The following is a 22,455-nucleotide window of genomic DNA, read 5'->3' on the forward strand; positions in this document are numbered from 1 at the left end:
GCATTCTGGACTCTTGTTTGCTGTGAGCACATTTTCATAATCTCAATACATTAGGGTTAATCTTCTCTCTCCCTGACTTACTAATTCTTTATGAGCGCTCCTCTTCGGGGCAGAACACTAATCATTGGCTGGACGCGGTGCCAGTGATCTCCGGCGTGCCTTCGTGCATGCGCAGAGTACTTTCCTACTGCGCATGCGCGAGATTATAGCGTTTTCACTTTTGCGCTCGCGCATACACAACGGGGGTCACATTACTATTACGAGGTTGCGCAGATGAAAATCGGCATTTCGCCGGCGCTGCCACGCTGATTTCGAACAGGTGTTGTCATTTACCTCCTGTATAAAAAGGTGCACTCTCCTCCCGTTCGGTACCTCCACTCCCACTTGGAAGCAGGCGAGAGGTACCAACGGAGAGGTGAGCACAGAGGGCTAGTTTCTCGTCCTTCTGATTATTCCTTTTGACTATTGCTGCCTAGCTTCCATTTATTTTAAGACTGAGTCTCCTTTTTAGTTAGAGCTTGCCAGCTAACCTTTCTATGCAACCTAAACAACTTGGTTTGTTAAATTATCTCTATTCTGGAGCAGGTTGGTTTCAGATACATGGCTTGAGGGTAGGGTGTCTATTATAGGAACAACTGGGTATTGTTAAAATATTCTGGAAGTTTAAGAAATATATCGCAATTATTCTTCATTGCGATGGGATATATTCTATGTTCTTCCATTTTTTAAACAGAGCGGTGCCTCATTTTTCCCGAGAGGGTGCCGGGTGAGGTGAGGCGACTTCCCACATAAAGCTGGGTGAGTACCAAACTGTAACATTATAATGATTACCATTTAATAAATTCAGGAGGACTATTGCCTCTGATAAGAGATTGAGACTTTTTGCTCTGGTTTGTAATATGTGTTATATGTACTTTTCTTTTTTGCTATTAAGTGATGAATGGAAACACATGTTAATATCACATACTTGGTGTATAACTTTTCCTACAGGAAAGGATAATCTACTCATTTTTCCACCAGACAACATTGGGGATCCAAGTTCCTGGTAGGATTATTTTTGACTTGATATTTTGCTTGTTTCACTATTTCACTAATTGTTTTCACTGACCTTTGCAGTGTATTCAACATCACGGTCCTGAAGAAAGCTGGATACAGTTTATCCGTAGCTGAAACATGTCGACCACTCTGCACTACGCCTTTACATAGTCATATTTTCACACTATGTAGCGTCATTTTAACCTTAACACTGTAACAGTGCCTATTAAACATATTTTCTGTCACAGTAGTTATTTTTATCTTACACTTTTTCACTTTGCACACCATCACCACCATATTGAAATACATTGTGGCTAGAGGGTCACCTTTGAATCCATCTTTACAGCATCACCTGATGGGTTGGGTAAGATTGATTTTACCATCCGTATCTCACGTGATGATACTCCGCCATAATGGTGGTCTGATGGGAGTTTTTCAGCCACATGTAATTTCTGGTGTGTCCCATGACTCCGTTTAGCTTAAAGACTTAGTACATTACACATCTTTTGACCTTGTATCTCCTGTATGTTTCTTGTTCTGCCAAGATTAACAGCATACTTCAGGGTCTGGCAGTGGCAGGTTGAAGTGTGGAAAATGCTCCAGGCAGTGCAGAATGTAGCAGCACCATTCAGGGTCTGGCAGTGGCAGGTTGAGGTGGGCAAAATTGTTATGACTGGTTAAGGTGCACAAACTTCTTCTTCTGGGCCAGGCACTGCCAAGATCACCAGCATCATAGAGTCTGGCAGTGGCACTGCCAAGAATAGCATCATGTTAAGACAGTAAAACAATTAATTGTAGATACAGCTGTTGAACTTTGCTAGCAGTTCCGGCGAGGGCTTGAACGAAGAGGAATTAAGACCATTGCGCTTTAGTCCAAATTTTATGTTGAGTATATTTGATAGCAGTTTCAGACCCATTCAGCTACGGTTCTCATTTTTAAGCAGGGTCATTTGTGAGAACACTCGTTCCACTTGTGCATTTGATATGGGTAGGGTCAGAAGTTTAATGGCGCCCATGGCCAACTCCTGAAACCGATGATTCCCAGCTGCATCTCTATAATTCAATACTTCAATCCAGAAGGATTCCATGCCTGAAGAGGTATTGAATGAACATGAAGTCACTGTTCGCCACTGCGTTTCTAATATGTGTGTTGGGTCTGCAAAACACTCTTTTGGCAAGTCAGTAACCAGAGGTTTAGAATCTGAAAGCACATTTTGGGGCTTCAGAAGCTCCAAATGTCTTAGGAGGCTCAGCGAATCTGGCAAGCGCATCTGATACTCTGCTGCCAGAACTTTAACAACGTCTGTGCACCGTTTTTCTATGCAGTCCTTGGCAGCATCAGGCAGTTTGCTTTCTTGGAGCTTTTTACGGAAGTCAAGGCCAAGGTCAGCATCCTCCTGCCCAAGATAAATGGCACTACTTTGAAGATCCAAATTATACATTTGCTTCTCACTATTGGTACTGAAGACACTGGGCTTTACAATTCTTCTCATAGTGAACCTATATAAAGTTTGCAAATCCCGGAATATGTGGAGGACATCACCAGATTCAAGCTGAAATGCTTTGTTCACTACCTTAATTTCTAGCAACATAGGCTTGTACATTTCTTGCAGCATTCTAGCTGCATAGCAATGTTCTACGTATGATGCATTGCAAAAGTGCAGCTTTAGAGCATCATACTGCTCCAGAAAACGCTCCACACAATCCGCCATGATAAGCCACCGCGTTTCACATGGCGAAATAAGCTTCAATGGCATTCCTCCATCCAGAGTTTGATATAAATCTCTGTAGACTGCCTGGCGCTTTGGAGAATGTGCAAACCAGTTGTAGGTTTCTCTCACCATGAACTCCACATTGCTGGGCAAACTCTGCATTGCTTTTCTAGCAACAATGTCGAGCGAGTGGCAGATGCACCATACAAGCTGCAAAGTAGGCTGCTTTTCTCTCAACAAAGTGTATGTGGAGTGGTTTTTGCCACACATCACACTTGCGCCATCTGTACCTACCCCTACCATATTTTCAATTGGAAGCCTGCTGTCCTTGAGGAACTCCAGAAGTGCATTTGCAATGTCTTGTGCACATGCCTCTTGCAGTTCTATCATCCCAAGGTAACTACTCACAATTCTGCTACTTTTCTTACTGAAGTATTTTACACAGATGCACAGTAGTTTCTTTACAGAAATGTCAGTGGATTCATCAATGATCAAAGAATACGGAGATCTGCCCATATCTTGAAGGAGCTTTGAAATAGGGGCCTAAAAGTCCATTTATTAAAGCTGTGCACTTTGTCCTGTGCATACGGAAAGGAGGAACTTCTTCACTTAAAATTTCTCCCAGTCTGTCAATGCTGTTGATTGATGTGCTACATGCAGTTTGCACAGCAATTCTAAGCTCTCTCCTTTTCTGGTCATTTGATAACTGACAAACTGGTTGTGCAAAAGATGCCATGGTTAGGCTAGGTGTGTTCATGTGCGCACGATGTCTAGCTGGGGATGCATGCATCTTTAAATCATGGTAGTGGGCCCGCAGCTGTAAGTGACAGTATTTACAGTTTGCCTTTGCTTCGTCTGTTTTTACAGGGGCAATCCACTTTTTTAGTTCGGGGTCAGACTCCCATTCCTTTCTGTACACTTTCTTGTACTTTGACCACTTGCCCATTTTGAAAGTTAGTTTTTAGCTTCTTGGGACCTGGTAGAGGACTGTACAATCTCTGCTGTGTGGTAGGGCAAGTATCTGCAATTGGAAGAGATAGAATATCCATCAACATCCCTGGTTCGATAAAGTTAGCCAAAAACCATATCATCACTTGGTCCTGCATTGATCACCCAAAAAACCCACACAAAAGGACAAAGTCAAATCATAATTGAACCTTAAAACGCTTTGCACACGTCACCCATGGTCAACGTACTAGCCATCTCCTTAGCATTGTAACTCAGTTTATCACTCATCCCAATATGCAATGCAAAGTAACCTTCAACATATCTCCACCTGTGTTTGCCCCTGTAAATATTTGGTCATAGGCTGGACCACTGGGATTGTGAGACTGCAAGACAGAGGCATTTTTCCACATAATTATAGATTTGACACATTCGGCGCAAATCGATCTGCTGCATAATCGGCAGATATTACCAAAATAAATTGTTTCCACCTGAAATGGATCAAAAGTTAACAAAAACAGACAGCTGTTGCCACGCAGTTGCAGCCCCATTGAGATGGTTGAATCGTCAGATTTCTGTTGCTTACTGCTAGCTTTGGATGTTAAACTGGTACTACTGGAGGTGCACATACCCAGATAGTGTTAACAATGCAAAAATGACAATATGGCACATCATGTGATTCATCCGCTTAGCTGGTTTGTGGAAAAGTAAATTTTGCCATGTTATATGTGCCTACGTGTTCCCCATCCTATGTTATATGTGCATGACCGATATGCATGTATCCCCCTCATGATCGATTAAAGACGCAATCATAGTTGTGTCCAACTCTAGTATGCCAGTTTCCAGTTCTCGTGAAAGCAACGAATATTAGGCCTATGTTGCCACGTTTTACAGTGTGCACGTTAATTCATTGAATTGTCCCCGTTTCTAGGCCTAAAAAGGGGCCCGGACACCAGATTCAAGCTCCTGTCTCCTGAACCCACTCCGAGGAGCGATGCAGCCCCCACCTGCATCCCTGACCCTTCACTTCCTTTTGCGCAGCACAGTGCCCGGCTCTGCCCGCCTGTCTGCCAAGAATATGTTATGCTTCTAGTTATCAGTCCAGTCCTCATTCTCTGCATTCCTAAGCTACTGAACCACATCAACAGTTTCAGCTATGGTCTAGTCTTTCTGTCTCCAAGTAAGAGAAATACTGTATTAATGTTCATAGAATATTCCTAACACACGCAATACATGTAGAATAGATGCACGCACCAGCCTTAGTGTCAAGTAGCCTTTGCCCTGATAACTTTTGGATTCTATCAACATGTACTCCAAACACCAGATACCAGATATGATATAGGTACATGTCGTCCTGACACCGCAGACTTTAGTCTCCTCTTCTAGTGCAGAAGTCATAGCCCCCAGTTCTCCCTAGTAACACGTCATTGCCCGTTTGCGCGCACCACTAGGTTAAAGGTCCCAGCTGCTCGAGTAGCCCCCTCCATGTTTCTGCCCCATTCATGACACTTTTGTGACGTTCATACCACATGTCTCAGTGTACGCCCTGTACACGCCTTCTTTTTCCACCCATTTACTCTTATCTTACGTTTGTCATAAGTTACGCCTACTGTATGTAATGTAATTATAATGTATTTCTATATATACTGTATACTGTTAATGTGATGGACCCACTTCCCCCTCATTCTTGCCATCTCTCCCCTACCCCGGCAGCTGCCTTCCTTCCTTCCTATTTTATTTCAGGCTGTCCCGTTCCAGTCCCTTCCCTTTTGCCTGAATAAAGCCTGTTCAACTCGGACACATCGGATCCTGCCTCTTATTTATTGAGCTATCTGTTATTTGTTAATTTAGTCAAAAATAGTCCCGGTATTATTTATTTATATACCACAGGTTACTGCAAGGGGCTGCCCATATGAAATGTGTGTATAATTGTGTTCCTGAGCTGGCATGGTTGGAGAGATCTGTGGGGTGGTCATTTTCAACATCAGCCCATATTGGAGCCTTTTTGGAGCCTTTTTGTGAATTGTCAAGAACACATTCGTTAGGGAATTTGCAGGCTATAGTGCCCAGCCCTGTTGCAAGCAGTCTAGGGAAAATAGGGCCAGCAGTAGATTTGCACAATCATGATACAAAAATTTACATACTTTCTTGCACGTGCATAATTTGCCACCTGCGTGTGAGTGTGTGTGTATGTATGTATATATATATATATATATATATATATATATATATATATATATATATCCCAAACATCCATCGAACTCCAGAGAGTAAGTGGCACGTACTCATGATCGGTATGAATAGGGCTAATTCATTTGTTCAGGTCTCCCACGACCCCGCAATAACAGAGAGACGCGTTTCGCCTGCGCAGCAGGCTTTATCAATCTCATTTGGCGCCGTGAATGCAAAACTATATATAGCCCTCCCCTCTAGTGCAGGCACTGATAAACATGAAGAACAGACTACATGTGTAAATTCCTGACTGGAAAAAACATTCTTAGCATGTTAAACAGGTAAAGCGCATAGTGCAACAAGTCAATAAATATGAAAGCAGCATAATGCAAAGCCACCCTATTTTGTAAATAAAAAAATGTCAGTGCGTTTTCAGACTGGGAAAAGAGCATATACAAATAGTAACATTCCTAAGTGAATTAGGAATGAATGCAAATACGGCACCAAAGCTCTTAAAAATATGCAGCCCGCCCACTATATCTTCAAAATTAAATAACTAAAAGACGTGCTCATTTTTGCTTTCATGAAAGTCGGAAACCAACATCTTGCCACAGTAGTAAAAGGAACACATTTCCCTAGATACCAGGAACAGCGAATATGGCAGGATACTGATATAATTACTATTTAGATACGCCATCTGGAACACATTCAAGAGATAACAGTCTTGTAACAAGTTCACGGGGCTCCAATTGCACCAACTGAGTGCACTTGCGACCTGAATGTCAGCCTCCGGACATTCTCTACTAACTAGTAGAACTACAAGATCCAGAATCCCCTTCAACATAATTGTCAATCAAAAATCCATGCACTAATTATTACATCAGTTCCAAATGTGAATAAAATAAATCCGTAACCTGCTTAAACCTAAAATGATGTTCCATTGAAGGGCCTCAACCTTGATGTCTGAAAATAACGTCCAAAACTCCTGTGCAAGGAGCACGCTGCTGTGTATTTATATATGTGTCATTGAAACCTGTCAGGTGTGGGGTAAAAATCATCCAAAAACTGCCGATTTAGACATATGCAAAAACCACCATGGGCAATACACTGACAGACATGAATTTAAAACGTGCACGTCAGTGCATGCCAAATCCATATGACGTTTAGCGCTAAGCATGATATCAATGTGCTTAGAGTGGTAAAATCCGCCCGACAACCATTCTCGTTTTCCCCTCCGCCAGATTAGGATGGCGGAGGGGACAGTGGCGGACGTAAAGACCGCCCGCCGCGGAGCGCCTTGCTACCGCCGCGGTAATAGATTAATATAGTGGCGGTGTCCAAAGGACACCTCCAGCCATATTACGATGGCACAATGTAGGGGCCTTTCCGCGGCGGCAATGCCGCCACGGAAAGGCAGGCGGATATTGATGCGGGGGCCCCCTGCAGGGCCCCTAGGTTGCCGCCACTGTCGGGGGGCACTGGTACCCCCCTACATGTACATATGCAAAGTGGCAGGCACCGCGCGGTGCCTGCCACTTTGCATATGTAAATGCATCAACTTATGTTTTGCATTGTGGCGGGCGGTGCAGAGAGCACTGCCCGCCACAGAGAGCACCGCCCGCCACAATGTAAAACATATAGGATGTGCCCGCCACTGTGGCGGGCACATCCTTATACCCCCAACGGGACCCCCGCCCTTATGGCGGGCTGTCCCGATCTCCGTTAGGGTGGCGGGCAGACAAAGTCCGCCCACCATCCTAATGGACCCCTAATATACTGAAAAGCAAAGTGCCAGCAGTGTACCAACCGTGTACGTGTGTCATATAGAGAGCCCCATATCTATTAAATTGCCAAACCAGTATGGCTGTAACACTAGCATGGGTGTGACGCCCCCAACAGTGCCAACTTGTACACAATAACATACAATTCCTGACATGTAACAGTAGTAGCTTAAAAAACTACCATACTCCAGTAATGAGCAATGATGCAAGAAATAACACAGTGAATAAACAATGCAATGTTCGCTGCGACATAATATATAAACAGCCGGGTTATGATGAACCGGCAGACCAGAATGCCAGGAGTAGCCATGTAAAAAATGTGAAATGCCTTTGCTGCCGACAGTGCAGCGTGGAAAATGGATACAACCAATTTAGCTTAGTACATGCTCAGTACATGCTGAAACCCCGAAGGAAACCAACAATAACCTTAGGTGATACCTGGAGACAACAAATGAACGAACCATGTAAAACATATGTTTGATAGGATAGGCGTCTAATTTGGGCAGAGACCCCTCTGTTGAAACATCAAACAGAGGCCAGCGGAGCACTGATGTGGAATTGCTTGGCATTGGTGGTAAACACTCTGGCAGCTTCTTTGGATAAGGAAAACTGGCCTCACCTTTAGACTTGCTGGGGACGGCCGCCGGTGCAATCTGCAGAGTTCACAGGAGAGGAGGGGCTGGGGCCGGGAGGAGCAGCTGACTGCAGGGCAGGCTGAGGCTGCTACAAGTCGAAGGCCAAAGACGAGGAGCCACGCAGAGGCCTCGTCGTCGTAATCAAGATGGTCGGACAGTCAGTGGTACTGGTCACTCTCCCTCGCAGTCCGTAGTCGCAGCGCAGGCTCAGCTCGGAAGTTGAAAAGGAGGAAGTGGGGGGGGATCCCAAAGATAAAGGGCAAAGGTATGGGGCGGGGCAGTACCCTACCTGACGCGCCCACCACAGCACCACTGAGTAAATAATCTGACCCACGATTGGGTCACAGGAACCCCAGGGCAGGTCAGCACACTTTTGGGGGCAGGTCGGGAAGTCGCTGCTGGTATAGCAGGACCCTCATTGGAAGCAGCTTCCCGCCTGCAAAGATATACGGCCCTGCAGGTGTTACTTGTGGGCAGGGGCCGCAGGGCACAGACACCTTAAGGTCAAAAAGGGGTGTGATGAGGAAGGCAAGGCAACCATCAGCTGCAGCGTGGGTAGGGCGGCGCCGCACAAAACTTTGAATCCGCCGCACACTCGGTATATTCTAGCCCAAATTTAGGCAGCCCGCCCAACACAATTTTTTCTCGCACAATCGGGCAAAATATCGCCCAATTGTGTGAGAAATAGCCCAATCTGGCAACCCTGTCTGCAGCTGCTCCACCTTGCACGTCACGTCCACGCCGATGAGGGGGCTCGCGTTGCATTCCCCTGATATCGGCTGGCCGGCAGACGTCATTGCGTCGCATCGCGACACACCTACGTGTGGGGCGCGACACAGTAACATGTTGCGCCACACAGTTTGGAAAGCGCTGCACTACATAAACAACAAGATCTTTAAACAAGAAAGTGAACTTCCTTTGAACTGCTTTCTGTCCTAGCTGCTGCCGAGAAAACCTGTGGCCAAAACTCCCTTGCTGACCCTCGTTTCTGCCTGGACCCGCCCGCCAGTCTCCCGCTGCCCGGCCGCTCGTTTTTTCATCAAGAGCGGGGCCGCCAAGAGGAGACCGGCGAGGGGCAAACCACAACACCCACAAGCCCTTGCGGTGTCCAGCGTCACCGGGGAGCGCCAGGAGGCGCTTAAAATCAACCTCAGCCCCGTCTCGCGGGACGCCGGTCGAAGCCCGGGCCCGTTTTAGCCCGTTCTAGACCGAGCTAGGCTGGGCTGGGCCACCCCCCTTGGCCTCACGACCTGGCCTGCATGTTTTCCACTAAAGGTACTATTGTTTTGCTACTTAAAAATCCAATTTAGTTATTTGCATCCTATTTTCTCCGTGTCAAGAAATTCTGCTATTCCATCATGACCAGGGGGTCCAGAAGTAAGACGGCGATGAAATCTGCTTTAATCACTGGTCCACTTGACCAATTTATTTCCAGAACCAACGAGGCCATCGATCTAAGCATTTCGCTACTAGAGCGTAGGGGGTCACAAGACCTGGCAATTGCTAGGAGGTCTTCTCTGGGCCTCTTAGCTTCAGCGCAATCCCCACTCCAAATAGACTCGTCAATTCCGGTCCTACTGCAACCAAACGCCCTAGTTGAGGTACACTCCATCCCGAAAACAGTCGACCTATCAGCCACCAACCTCATCTCTGATTTTGACTCTAAGGGGAACCTTGAGAAAACTCCAGACCTTCAGATATCTTTAACTCAAGATCCAGGTCCTGAGAATCAGCTTAAGGGGGTAAAGGAGGGCGCTGTTCCTAAACAGGGAAAAGATCAAAAAAAGGGCAACCCAAAGAAACCCCAAGCTGTCACTACTAGTAAGAAGGGGGCAACCGCTCTTCCACCACAGGGCGCCTTAAATGATTCCTCCACCCCACTTATTAATTCGTTGGCACCTACAGCAAACCTATTGACCCTGGGTAAGGAGGGGGGCACCTGTAGCTCATGTAGTACTAATTCCCAGCTTTTAGTGAACCTCAGGGAACTGTTAAAGCACCATTTGCAACCCCTAGAACGGAGCTTAATGTCGATAGAAAAACAACTTGCTATTCTTTCCCAGAAGCCATCGACTAGGCATAGTTTAGGTCAAGTAAAACCTGGGTTGGGTATAACGAATCCCCCTAGCACAAGACCTCAAGGGTCCCTCTTGGACAATGGAGCTAAGCCCTCTAAAACGCAAATAGCCCAACCAATTCAAACTAAGCCTAAAAAACACCTTCCTTATTTACCACTGGGATCGGGTGTATGGCTGAGACTCCGGCTACCACTTCTTCTCAGCCTACCCCTTCCCAGCCAACTCCCACTCAGTTTATTCCCACTCAGTCTATTCCCACTCAGTCTATCCCTAACAAGGAAACTCTCGAGCCACCGAATAAAAGGCCCACCCTTCCATCAATGCCCCTGAACCCACCATCGAATCATTCAGAAGAGGGGAAGAGGGGTCCCAGGCCCAAACGTCCTGTTCATTTATCACCAGAAGTGTCCCCCTATACTGTCATCCTTACGGGGGTCCCTGAACTGTCCTCAGGCAAAGAGGAGCCGTCCTGGTCCTTTTGGAATAAGGTCTCGCTGTGGCTCAGTATTAATAGGCCCCTACAACCCCCTCACACAAATCGAATCTCAGCGGTGCGCAGAGTTTCGTGGATTGGGGCTGAACCCAAAAACATACAGGGAGACTGCATCATAGTAACCTGCCACGACCCAGACATCGTGGATTACATTTGCTCTTGGCCCGTTTTGGCCAAGAAAGGGGGGATTGACGCTTATCGCCTCTCCTTCTTTTACCCCTATGCGCATAACCACCAGAACCCGATAGCTCCTAACTGGGCGCATCCATCTGAGCGCCAGCACCCGACAGCTTCCAATTGGGTGCAACAACCTGAGCGCCAGCACCCGATAGTTCCAAATTGGGTGCAACCATCTGAGCGCCAGCACCTGATAGCTCCAAACTGGGTGCAACCATTTGAGCGCCAGAACCCGATAGCCCCAAACTGGGTGCAACCATCTGAGCGCCAGCACCCGATAGTCCCAAACTGGGTGCAACAACCTGAGCACCAGCACCCGATAGTTCCAAATTGGGTGCACCCATCTGAGCGCCCTTGGAACCATGCGGGTCCCTGGTGTACGCAGAGGAACAGGAGTAGAGAGTGGGAACATCGGCCGTGGCATTCCGGTAGCGATCATCATATGACGGGGGGATGGCGAGGCATACCCGTCAGTAATAGATACGATTGCCTGGAAATGGTCGATTGACCGTCGGCCATTCCATATAGTAGCGACCAGATTCAGGGGGCCCTGGGACCAGATGAGAAGCTAGAGAATGCCTTAGTCTCTATAGTACCAACCTTACTTAATGACCCAAACATCATTACACAGTTAGAGGGTATTCCCACCCAAGGTAGGATTTCTGTTATTGAAGAAGATTTATCAGCGGATCAACAAGAGTCATTTGTAGTGTCTACAGGGGTTGGGCCGGTTGCCTTTGATATAACGCCTGTCCCACAACGAGAAAGCGTTACTTTGATTGTAGATGCAGCTGCGGGGTACACAATTATTACCTGGAATATAGCCGGTATCTCAGGTAAATTGAATACCCCATTTTGGGAGGAGTTTATCGGGGCTGGCCATGACATTATCTGTCTCCAGAAAACGTGGAGCCAAGAACCTATTTATGTAGAAGGTTACTCATCCTATTGTTTAGACGCCTCTAATTCTTCATCAGGCAGAGCTAAGGGAGGCTTACTGTTACTAATTTCCAATAAGCTGACTAATTTTAAAACTAAAAGATATTCCATTGTTGGAACACATAGTCAGGTACTACGGTTGGAATCTAACAAAGGTAAAGATCTAATTCTTGTTAATTTTTACAACAATAACTTTGATGCCTCTAGGGGAAATATCCTATTCCCGCTGGGATCTTCACGCAGAATGGCAGCTATCCTTTGGGCAGGTGATTTTAATATCCAGCCCTGCCCTTTAGCAATGGGTAACTCCTGTGGTTTTAGGAAAGAGATGGGCAATAGTGGTGTGGTAGACAGTGTGGATTGCCTACACTTTCCACACTGTAACTACGGCACGTTATTAAATAGCTTGTTAGTTAAATTCGACTTAGATTTGCTTAGTTGCAACAAAAATAAGTTCAATCTTACCTGCCCCACATTTACTGGCAGGAATGCCAACACTAACATAGACCATATTCTGTTGTCCAATAATAGTGAATATACTAACCTGTGGGTTAGGGAAGGCATCCTTAGTGATCATAACAGCATCTCCTTGACCCTATTGGGTTGGGGAACAAAGTCATCCACTAAGGAAATCTGCTCCATGGACATAGCCCCTACGAGAACGAACGGCCCAAGGATTAAATGGGCCGGAATCGATCCAGCTAAAAAACACAAGGAGGTAGTAGAACAATGTAGAAACGAGATCACCTATTGTCTTGGAGATGTCACGAACCCTGCAACCCTGCTTTTAAGCTTTATCAGGATAAATACTACCATCGAAGGAATATTCACTAAGAAACAATCCAAGACTAGAACTGCCAGGATGGGCTGGTTTGAAAATCATTGCACCCAGTCCCAGCACGAACTCAAAAAGGCACTAAGTAATAAACCACGCAATAAAATTAACATCAAAATATTACGTGCCAATTACATGGTGGCCCTCTCCAACAGGAAAAAGGTTCTGCAAGAAGAAGCATGGTATCATTTAAATCTAGCGGCGGAAACACAAAACAGCAAACTCTACTGGGAGACTATCAACAGCCCCTTTTTAAATACAGAGGGCATCCCGGAACTAACATCTTATGTAGCTTGTAACGCATGGGTAGAACATTATACAAATATCTTCAATCCTGAAGGGAAGCCTTTAGAAACCCCGGCTCATGAGGTTTCTGCTTGGCTGCCCTTACCATTGGGAATAAGCCTGGACGAGGTTCATGAAGGCCTGTCCAATAGTAAAGGAGGAAAGGCTCCGGGCACTGACGGAGTACCTGTAGACCTACTTAAAACCGAAATGAATTTGTGGGCACCCATTCTAGTGAGGGTTTTTAATGCAGTAGCAGAGGGGTGTTTCCCACCCTCTTGGGGTCAGTCGGTCATTATACCCTTATTTAAGAAAGGCAGTAAATCGGAGGCGTGTAATTATCGCCCCATTTCATTACTGGATGCATCAGTCAAGGTAATGAGTCGCATCATGCTGGAAAGATTGGAAACCTGGGCAAATGAAAAGGATATTTTAACCAAGGTTCAATACGTTTTCAGGAAAGGCATGGGGACACTAGAACAGTGCGTCAATTTAGATCTTTTAATTAATAAATATACGGAAGTCAAAAAGGGTAGCCTGTTTCTTTGTTTCGCGGACCTGAGCAGTGCGTTTGACTTGGTCGACCACTCTATATTATGGCAGGTTCTGATAGTCGGGAGCACCCAAGGAGATTGTTCACTTCTTGGCCAGGCTCTAAGAAAGATTGTCATGCAAGGTGCGCTATGGTTCCCTAGGCGAATGTACCTCCCTTTTTAAAGTCTCAAGAGGCATCCGCCAGGGCTGTGTTCTGGCTCCCCTTTTATTTTCCCTTTTTATTAATCAAATTGATCCCATTTTGTGCCAGATCCCTGCAGATGCACCACTGATAGGAGGGAAACCGGTCCCAATTTTATTGTATGCGGACAACGCTGTGCTACTGTCTCGCACACAGATTGGTCTACAGCGCCTTATCGATAGATTTATGTTGTTTATCGAAAGTAGGAAACTTCTTGTAAATAATTCCAAAACCTTTGTAATGTCTTGTGGGATGAAAACCAAGAAAGCAAATTCCAGTTTCTTTATAGAAAAGGTTAAGATGTCACAGGTTAAACCCTTTTGCTATTTAGGAATTACCTATGCAAACAATGGAACATGGCAATCTGAGTTTGACAACATCAGTCTAAAAATGATGAGGTCCACCAACAGTATCTTTAAATTTTCATCCACACTCGGAGTAAGGAGTATTAAAGATATGATGAACATTTATAATGTAAGATGTGTTACTTCAGCGCTATATGGTGCGGGGGTGTGGGGACATTGCGTTGGTCCAAATGTGCAGAGAGATGAAAATAAGTTCATTAGAAAGCTGCTATGTGTCCCACCCTCAGCATCAGTAGAACTGATCCACAAAGAAGTCGGAATTGAACTTATTTCGGATCTAGCAGCCCTACGTCCTCTGCTGCTATGGCGCTCAATCTGGGCCAAGACTGAAACACAATTTACCCAGGAGATAATCCTTGATTGCCTCAGGTTGGACCACTCCTCACGTATTATGTGGCTTAAGTATATACATTGTTGGTTCCATCTCCTATTTCAGCTTGACATATTTCTTGATCCCAAATCTGTTGTTTCTATCCCCAAAAATGTCATAAAACAAAGGTTTTTAAATTATAAAAAGGAGTGTCGTGAAAGGGTGTCTGGAATGACACAATCTGTGATGTTTTATCGGGATTGCAATCTAATTACCGGTTTCCAACCTTATCTTTCTGGTGTCACTCCTAATTCCCACCGGTTTGTTTTAACACGCTTAAGGCTGGGAATCGTACACCATCTTGTTGCATTTCCCGTTATGAAAGCCAGATCTTATACCGTATGCCCTTGTGATAACATTTCACGCCAGAGCTGCTGTCATTTTTTATTGTTTTGCAAATTCTATCATTTTTTCAGGGTATTATATCTAAAACCCGTTTGGTTTTTTTAAAACAATGTTCGTTCTACAAAGAATGCTTTACAGCTATTATATTCCCTAAAGGATTTGGACACCTGTTTTTTTGTAGCATCATATATACTAAAATGTACAGCTGCCAGGAAGGCCATAGTCATCTGATATATCTGACTGAGCTTTGATTTAACTTTGGCTTCCTGTCTGTATATTTGTATATTTGTCTATATAACTGTATGTATTATAAATGAATTTAGCTTTTATCAGGCAACAGAATGTGTACTATCCAACCCCTAATTTTATTGGTTAAATTGTGTTTTGTAAGTAATAACAACTATGCTTACGATGGTTCTCAGATAGTTTTAAATTTAGTGATTTTAATGTAATTTTGGAAATGTATGTTATATATAAATTTGCTGCTTGTATGGTTTGTTTTACAAATCGAATAAAAGCTTTTGAACTGAACTGAAACAAGAAAGTGAAAGGACGGTAGCATGCACATACAGGTGCCGCCAGCGCTGTGCTCTCCTTATCAGGTTTATCCTTCATTCCTGTTCGAAGGCTGCATGTGTTAACCTGCAATACAGACATGTGCTTTGACTCGACAACTTCCGTGACAGTATAGGATTAGGTTTGGAAAGACTGTTTAAAGACTATTTAAAACAACATTGGCCGACGGCAGAACTACCTCGCTGGTGCTGCCGTCGGCCAATGGCCGACGCGGCCCCGCCCGTTTTGCGGAAGTGCTGCACTCCTGCAAAATTGGCGGCGCAGCCAAGGGGTTAAGTCTCGGAGAGACAGCGCATGTGCCACCTAGGCGAGACCTAAAAACTGGATAGACACATGTATTTGTTTCCTCACAGGTTTTCTAAACCTCGTTTAGCTATGGAGTAAACCCATGCAATTAACCAGCTGGATTTAGACGACATCATTTTTACTTTTTTGTTGTTTTACAATGGAGTACTAAATCAGAAGGAAAAACCATAGTGAAAGGTACTCGCGTTGTATACATCATTTTGAATACATTGGTTAATGTGCCATTTAAGTATTCTAATATTCAAACTGGGTTCACTTTAAATGGTTGTTAGAAATCAGGTAGTTGCAAAACGGATGTCTAAAATGGAATGAGCAGAAAATAGAGAAATAATACTGGAGATGTGCAAGATGAGCACAGTGAGAACTGAGGACTGCTAGGTAGGTTCCCATGGAACAGTTTCCACAAAAGCGAGCTCACACTAAACTATACAAACTGTACATTCTCACTCCTTGTTGGTATTTATTTAATAAAACCATGTACATTTATCTTTATATATTAACCCTTGTAGGGAGCCCGACTGTCAGACTGGGGGTGGGGAAAAAGAGGGAGTTGGGCCTTGCAGACAACTGTGACTACTCTCCTAATCTACCTGGATAGAAGGACTGGACTTAAACCAGTATCAGCAAGCGCATATGACCTTGAATCAAGTGCAGTGGCAGAGCCTCTGCAGCTACGTAATGATTAGAGAAAATGTGTTTAAATACAATAAATCAATCAAGAAATAACACACTGACAGAAGTAAGGACAGTAGAGGCTCATGCTAATTTTAAGTAAAAAATAAAATGTATTAGGAAACTCAATTAAATAATTGCTGTTGCTCTAAAAAGGGTTAACAAGTGATGCAGGATTTGTGAAAATTAGACTGATGGCACTAGACTAGGATGATTTCTGTCAGATTCCAATACACCAATAAATAGTTATTTTTATGGCATAGGAAAGAAAATACATGGATTAGTGCACACTTAGGCGAATGATAAAGCCACACTTTCATCATTATTTATTCATTAATCGTTATTGGGCAACAAGCTATGAAAGTACATAAAAATCATAAAATGGAAATATCAATACATGCAATTCATACATAAATAAGAATGGTTCAATCCATTACACCAGTACACTGTACTAAAATACTATATGACACCAACACATTTTAAATACAAAATCTGATGTAAAATCAAATAAGCAGCAGAGGCAGGATCATGATATAACACATTTGTTTAGCCTTAGCCTCCACAAACATAACAATCAGTAAGACGACTAACACAATAGGTTGCCTTGCATTGCTTCGCAAAGTCCTGATCGCTACTATGTATTCTCGTATGCCCAAAAGACAAATTATAATAGATTGTTTTTCCAGTATCCCATATAAACTGGGAAGACAATGAAATCATGCTCAATAGTCTCAATGACCCCAGTGCAAAAAGGGACAAAACCCTTCCAATTTCCTAGTAACACATTGCAATTTAGAAGTAAAAGAACATGTACTTTAAAGCAGCCTTCGATACCCTACTAAGATCTATGGGGGGTTAGATCAAAGGTTCTCGCAACCTAACGGAATGGAGGATTGCCTAATATTCCTATTCCATGGAATTTTTAGAGCGCCAGGTGACATAAGAACATCCTCTAAACCCTGTGGATAATGGAGAAATTTGGGAGTCACCCAAATTCTGCACCAATATAAAAGCAGTTTAAGGCCTATTTTTGCTCTAAAGCTCTCAATTCCAGGTCTATAAGAGGGTATAAGAGGAGTACTAACAGGACGTTGATCAATATGTGCATAAAGCAATTTTTTACTTAGTAGTAAACCAGGATACCTTTACTCATCAAACTAAAAGTGACAGGTGCCACGCCCCTTGAACTAAAAGTGACCAGTGCCACGCCACTCGAAGGGAACTTAAAGTGAGAGGTCCCTAACTCTCCTGATTGATGTAGGTTACCATTTGGTCTAAAGGGGCGGGGTGTCATAGGGCCGTGTGGTTTGTGGAGACAATAGCGAACCAAAACCATATGACACCCGGTGTCCAAGTTGTGATGTAGAGGTGTATGCCTCTTTCAGGGGCTGCTTAGAATACATCTAAGGGGTCCTTAAGAGCCATGTACAGCAAACAGGCACCTAAATACAGGAAGAGGACCTTATCAAAATGAAGAGATACAGCCAGCTCGTGAAAAGGCCCGTGTTTTGTGGCGACCAGCCTACTATAGAAAGATATTACCGTAGCTTAACACCTACGGTATTGGACGAGAATGCTCAAAAAGAAACACCTGAGGATATGGGCTGGGACGTTACTGGTTTTGGTGATGAAATTTGTCGGATTATGGAAGCACTCAGTCTCGAGGATTGGCTGCGAAGGGTGTCCCCGATTAAGGGCGACAGCAGCAAGAGCGAGTGCTCGTGTAATAGCAGCGTGTATGCGGGAATCAGTTTTGTGGACATGGAGGAGGATGAAGAATCGATAGTTCCACCTAACACCCCTATCTATGAAGATATGGGCTTTCAGGAGGATACGGTTCCTGCGAAGGTAGTTGTGCAACAACCGAGTACAAGCATCGAAGATGATGGGGCATCGCAGGATATTAGGAACTCTCAAGATTTCAGAGCTGCCGCTGAGGGAAGTGAAAATACAGAGCTTAGTGAAAATAAAAAAAACAATTTATGAGCAGGCAGCTACATAATTGGTTATTTTATTTCTTCAACTAATGGACAGTCAATCTTTCTTCTTTTGAACCCTAGGGATCAACCCCTAAAAGACCCACGGCGGAGCAACATCCTGCAAAAGCAAACAACGTAATTTTTAACTGTCTGTGGTGTTCAAAACAGACGGAAAGTTCCACATGCCAAAACAATGAGGGGTGCAGCAAATGTGAATGCAGCTCTAAGAGCTGCGCATGTGAAAAGGAAAATCCAGGAGAATCCTACAAAGCCATGCAGTGTGTTAAAGCTTTTGCTGCAGCAGTGGTACTAACCTGTGTCAAGCGTGACTATTACAGCCTTTGTCACAGACATCAAATGAAGGTTCCTCCAGAGGGGGCGCACAAATGTTTGTGCGAATCATACAGAACAAGAACAATACAGTATATTTGTAGTTTGTTAGACCCGTACAAGTTGTATAAACTGTTAAGGGTGGAGTACGGGTTGTACACTGAAAAGAAATATGTCTACCCCGAGATGGTGAGGATCTTGACAGCTGCTCTCAATAAAATCCGATACGCTCCTGACCCGAGCTTTAAACTACCCAGTATGCAGGGGATGTGCACGGGGTTTGATAGAAAGATGATAGAAAGACTTGTTGAAAGGTGTATGTGTAATCTGTATAAAACAATAGAAGAATAGGGTCTATGGCCCCCAAAGAGACTATTTTAAATAAATAAGGTATTATTTAATGTTACATGCTTGTGACGTGTATTTGGAACAAAAAAGTAGAATGTTACACCGCAAGGTGGCTATGCGTTTACCCGCCCTTACTACGCTTACTATGAAAATATGAAGTACCTTCTGTTTATGTTTTGTTAATATTCTTTATTTTTTTATAAAACATCATTACTCAAAACAAGCGTAATTCATTGCCTGTGTAGGAGCGGATAATAAAATGCCAGGGGCCCGGTTAAGAAAACTTTATTATGATACAAGGGGTGTTGGCAGCTTGGGAAGCATTTACGTTCTGTATAGAAGACGAAGGGCCCCAGAGTCCTAAAATGCATTGGGTTACAATAAACTGCTTTTTGATGGATTTGGTTTTGGTACGTGTTCTTGAAGAGAGGTTCAGACGGCCCATCACGGACATGAGAAATTTAGGAAATGGCTTTTCCTTGCATGTGGACTTAAACAGTGTCAAACACAAAAGTGGAAAATGAATGCAGTTTAAAAGGAGTGAAATGAGAAATAAGTGACAAATTATAAAGTGCTATTGCAAATGCAATCAAAAAAGGCTGTGCCATAGGTTTGGGGCCTTAAGGTGTCCCATTATGATGATGGTCAGCTGATCACGTGCTGTTCGGGCTGAGCATGTTACCAGTGAGCACGCAACGTTTAACTTTGAAGAATTGAATAAAGGAACAATTTTTTAGAAGCAGCAAGTGTGCTACCCAGATATATATGTTTATCAGAAGAAGAGGCATATTCACTCCATAAACCCGCCAGAAGACGCTTTAAGAGGCGACCTACAATTGTTAATGCGCAAATACATTTTATCAATGGCAGGCATACATCATCATGAGCAGAATCACCGGAGCCACGGATCGGGAGGAATTTCCTTGCTGAAATCGTGCTAAGTAGCACACCAGACCTCGACGTTTTGGCTCATGAGGCACTGCCATTAATTTCAAAACAGTTGACCAAAAAACTGCATTTTGTTAGGTACATTGTTTTACCTGCACCGTAATTCTCACTTTTTATTGGAAAAATCTGATACAAGTTAGAGAAACGTGAGTAAGGTGGGGATTTGTGTCACCCCGTCCTGAAGAAGGTGTTTTTACACCGAAACATGTTGACGCACACAGAGGAGGTAATGCACATTGTCTGCACCACAACCTCCCACACTGTAATTTTAACAGCAACAGCCCGGGGGCTCATTAAATATTTTTAGTTACCCCATGAGCCAGGTCCTTTTTAAACCTTCACTAACCCTAAACCTCACCGTACACTCACATAGAATCATCCCCTCACCCGCACCACACATAGTCCACCTAGTGCTCCCACGTATCCGTAGGTCGCAGCACGCCGTACTCCGTAGAGGGGTATGATGACCCCGATGATGAAGCATGACACCAAGGGACCTGTTGGTGTGTTAGGGGACCTAAAAAACATTGAAGGTGTTCCCCAAGCCTTGAGGATACACCCCAAACAAGTGGATTCTGTTTGTTTATATACATCATCCCCCTTCACGATATAGCAAAACATAACAACGGGGCTTTTTATATAATAACCGTCATAGACATCTTGTTCAAGTATGCCTTTGCAGAAGTGCAACGCGATAAAAGTGGGGCTAGCATCACAGCCAGTTTTAAAGCCATCTTCGAGAAGGGTTGAATTCTTCAAAACCTACAAACAGATGCCGGTAAAGAATTCTTAAACAAGGCATTTCACAAATTATTAAAGCACAACGGTGTTCAACATTTTGTAACACACACAGAGGTATAAGCAGCTGCTGTAGAGCTGTTTAACAGAACTTTTAAGTCTAAGATGTGGAGGTATTTTGTGGCCCACAACACCTACAGATACATTGATGTTCTACAGGCTTTTTTAGCAATATATAATGCCAGTTATCACAGGACAATCAAAACAGCACTGGTAGAGGTAACTCCTACTAATTTGTTAACTGTTTTGAGAACGGTGAACAGACGTAATTTCGCAGCAAATGTGAAGAAGCCTAGTTTTAAAAAGGTGATTACATAAGGATTTAAAAATGAAAAGGGGTCTTTACGAAGGGCTACCAACAGACTTTTAGCACAAAAATATTTATAGTGTAAAGTGTGGAGCTTGAGGAGGGATGTATATTTACAGGTGAAAGGACTACGATGGGGAAGCGGTGTTGGGGGTCTTTTACAAGGAAAAGTTCCAAATGGTACCCGACTATCTTCACAGGGTGTATGGAGTTGAAAAGATTCTGAAAAGGAAAGGTAGAGGGGCTACCAGTTAGGCATATGTCAAATGGCGGGGCTGGCCGGAGAAAGTTAACAATTGGGTTTTGGCCGGCTCCCTGGATGGTGTGTGAGCTAGGCACCGTCTAAAAGCTGTTGTTAAGATGGAGAAAATGCACTTTTATATTACCCTGCCATCCAACGCTTCTAAGGGCATGTTCCCTGACAACCAGATTTCTAATTACACAGTGAATTTGGCTAAGCCTGTGGAACTGAAAGGGGATTGGGAGGTAGCCCTAACAGAAATCAAATCCCCAAGAACCTGGAATACATTTACGCTGTGCGAAGGCAAGTTTAATATAAAGCGTGAGCAGGACCCTTTGAGCATGCATGCGGGCTTCCCACACGGCTACTACCCAGCCTTTTCAAGTGTTGTTGATGCCATCAACAAATCGGTACAAAAGGGGGTGGTGACGGACGGAGCATCTGAACCAATCAAACACTCACACCCAGTCAACAGATCTGGGATTAATCCATCACGGTTCTTTAGCCCACTCTGCCACCCCAGTTCAGACATGGCCATATGCAAATCAGTCTGACCTTGTGCCTCATGGGAACAGTCCAGCCCGAACTGCCAAGCCATGCCTTCCCTGGACCGGAAACAAGCTTCCTAGGACCGGTGTCTGGCATTTCAACCGTCTTCAGCCAGGCTTCCTTGAATCCAGTGGCAAAGTGAGCAAGGGAGTCACGTCTGAGCATGCCCTGCCTACTTATGGCGAACAAAGCGGTACAAAAGGGGGTGGTGATGGACGGAGCATCTGAACCAATCAAACACTCACACCCAGTCAACAGATCTGGGTTTAATCCATCACCGTTCCTTAGCCCACTCAAATCCATAGCCATCATTGAAACATATTCGAATATTCATCTATTGCAAGATAACTTCAGAAGGAAGGTGTTTCTTAAAGCCACAAGTCGCAACACTGCGTTTACCTGCTCTGGTAAATTAAAAAGGGTTTTAGGCACAGTGCAGCATGCGAGCAGTCATGTCGTACAGGATCACACGTGCCCCAATATTAACGGGGGGGTTCT

The 22,455-nt window shown here is 44.2% G+C and overlaps 1 pseudogene; it reads right to left on the bottom strand.

The window, feature by feature from the left end:
- Positions 1-1,823: 1,823 nt before the first annotated feature.
- LOC144821663 (uncharacterized) lies at positions 1,824-3,693 on the bottom strand (annotated as a pseudogene).
- Between the last annotated feature and the right edge of the window lie 18,762 nt (positions 3,694-22,455).

This window comes from Lissotriton helveticus, chromosome 2_2 (assembly GCF_964261635.1).
Source record: "Lissotriton helveticus chromosome 2_2, aLisHel1.1, whole genome shotgun sequence".
NCBI lineage: Eukaryota > Metazoa > Chordata > Amphibia > Caudata > Salamandridae > Lissotriton > Lissotriton helveticus.